Raw genomic sequence first — 2,500 nt, 5'->3', positions numbered from 1 at the left:
TTAACCTAACCTACGTTGTGCCTTAACCTAACCTACGTTGTGCCTTAACCTAACCTACGTTGTGCCTTAACCTAACCTACGTTGCGCCTTAACCTAACCTAATTTGTGCCTTAACCTAACCTAATTTGTGCCTTAACGTAACCCATGTTGTGCCTTAACGTAACCCATGTTGTGCCTTAACGTAACCCATGTTGTGCCTTAACGTAACCCATGTTGTGCCTTAACGTAACCCATGTTGTGCCTTAACGTAACCCATGTTGTGCCTTAACGTAACCCATGTTGTGCCTTAACGTAACCCATGTTGTGCCTTAACCTAACCCATGTTGTGCCTTAACCTAACCCATGTTGTGCCTTAACCTAACCCATGTTGTGCCTTAACCTAACCCATGTTGTGCCTTAACGTAACCCATGTTGTGCCTTAACGTAACCCATGTTGTGCCTTAACCTAACCCATGTTGTGCCTTAACCTAACCCATGTTGTGCCTTAACCTAACCCATGTTGTGCCTTAACCTAACCCATGTTGTGCCTTAACCTAACCCATGTTGTGCCTTAACCTAACCCATGTTGTGCCTTAACCTAACCTATAATGTGCCTTAACCTAACCTATAATGTGCCTTAACCTAACCTAAAGTGCGCCGTAACCTAAACTATATTGCGCCTTAACCTGACGCACGTTGTCGCTGAACCTGCTCTGTAATTGTTATGCAACCCGTTAAATTGGTGTAGTGTTGCCTAACCGCAACCCTCGCAATATAGTTCCCTACTCGCACTGCCCGGTCCCCTGTGTATCGCGTCATGTTAAACACCTTGCAGGTGTTGCTGACTTTCCACATGCTCCTGCTATACACTGTAGTGTGGATAGCAGCAGGACGTACATGCCGCCCCCCCCCCCTTCCCCCCCTGCCTTCGCAAGCTGGTCGGTGAGAAGTTTGCATGTTCAATGCCCTTCGCATGCCGACGTACTCAGCCTACGTTGTGGTACGGCCTGTCACCTGTCCGCCGATGTACGCAAAACCCACAAACTGTACTGCACATTGGTCCGTATGTACTGAATGATACATCGTGGCACATGTGACCGTATGACGACTGCGCCTAGCAACGGCGGACCATAACAGTCCAAATATTGTGCACGCAGCTACGTGTCGTCTCCCTATAAGAGCTGGATTGCAGTGTGGTACGCCATACAGACGTGTGGGAGGAACGGACGCCCTGGATGGCGATCAGCATGAGCAGTCTGTTGATGTAGTGGAGCGTGTATTCGGACGTAGTCGTCTCTTCTCACACACCGTGATAGCATGTTGCACCGCGTTCCACATCTGCGACATGCTGCAGAGGCGGGCTGACAGTCGTTCGCGCAATGGACACCGCATACGTACGGGGTCTACCTTCCACGTGTTCTCTAGGCGTGCACATGTTGTTGCGTCTATGTGGGCAGACGTAGTGTGTTGTGACACCTGACACAGGCATGCAATACTCGTTGCAAATGGCGATGGACGTGTACGTTTGCTGGTGACGTTACGCAAATGAACAACTGGTAACCCGTTGTGGTGCGGTTGTTCTCGCTAGAGGTGAATCAGTGTTGGCGACGATCGGTCGAGCTATTAACCGGTTGTTTCAGGGAGACCCACCATGCCCACGAACGTGAAAGGGGACCCACCATGCCCACGAACGTGAAAGGGGATCTGGGTGTGAGGCGATACGCGGCGGTGGCTGGGTGGGACCGTCCCCGGCCGGTGAGGGGGGGGCCGCCCGGCGTGCTGGCAGCGCGGTGCGTGGGCGCACGCGCCACAGCCGGCTGGTGGGGGCGGCCAGTGGCAGGCGCGCCGGCCGACGGACGCGGCAGGCGGCGCAGCTGCGCGCCGGCGCCCCCTGCTCGCGGCGCCTTGCGGCCAAAGTAGGTCCTCGCGGGCCCGGTGCGAAGCGCGGTGGCCATCTGCAGTGTGCTGGTCCGATTGAGGACTTTGTGCGCTGAGGATGCGCCGCCGCCCGGCGCTCGGCGCCGCGACGCCGTCTGCTGCTCGGTCGCCCCAGCGGTTCTCGCAGGTGGTTTGTATCGCAGCTGTGCGGACGTGTTGGCGCGTGCGCTGTGCTGGGAGAGTTCGCTTCGGCACCCAAGTGGGGCTTTTGTCCTTCTGTGGCGCTGGCGTTGGAGCTGCCGGTCACCGTAGGTGGCGCGTGGTGTTGTCTCCCGCCGGCAATGCCACGACAGCACGCTCCCGGGCCTCTGTCGGCAGCGGCAAGCTCAGTTGGGAGCACGGGTGGTCGCACCTAAAGCGTCTACTCGCCTAACTCCGGGCGATTGCGCCTCTCTCGAACCCGACCAAGTACTTAGGACGGCGCTGCGCGCCGCCGGGACCTGAGAGGGTTTCGAGGTGTGTTGTGCAGGGGAGCTCAGCCTCCTCCTGTTTGCAGAATAATTGAGCGGACGCTTGCGTGTTCGCGCGGGCCCCCGGGACACACCTCCGGGCGGCCGGCTGCTCAGCTCTAGTTGACGCAGCT

General features: G+C 56.9%; 1 non-coding gene across 1 annotated transcript in view; it reads left to right on the top strand.

Annotated features, from left to right (window-relative positions):
• The first annotated feature begins 2,499 nt into the window (after positions 1–2,499).
• The window catches only part of LOC126436054 (small subunit ribosomal RNA), a 1,910-nt gene continuing 1,909 nt past the window's right edge, over position 2,500 (top strand). The window contains exon 1 of the ribosomal RNA XR_007580388.1: position 2,500. This exon is cut by the window's right edge and continues 1,909 nt beyond it. This is a non-coding gene — a ribosomal RNA (small subunit ribosomal RNA).

The sequence above is a fragment of the Schistocerca serialis genome, unplaced genomic scaffold (assembly GCF_023864345.2).
Source record: "Schistocerca serialis cubense isolate TAMUIC-IGC-003099 unplaced genomic scaffold, iqSchSeri2.2 HiC_scaffold_1225, whole genome shotgun sequence".
NCBI lineage: Eukaryota > Metazoa > Arthropoda > Insecta > Orthoptera > Acrididae > Schistocerca > Schistocerca serialis.
The sequence above is the reverse complement of the archived record's forward strand: the minus strand, read 5'-3'. Positions and strand labels throughout refer to the sequence as shown.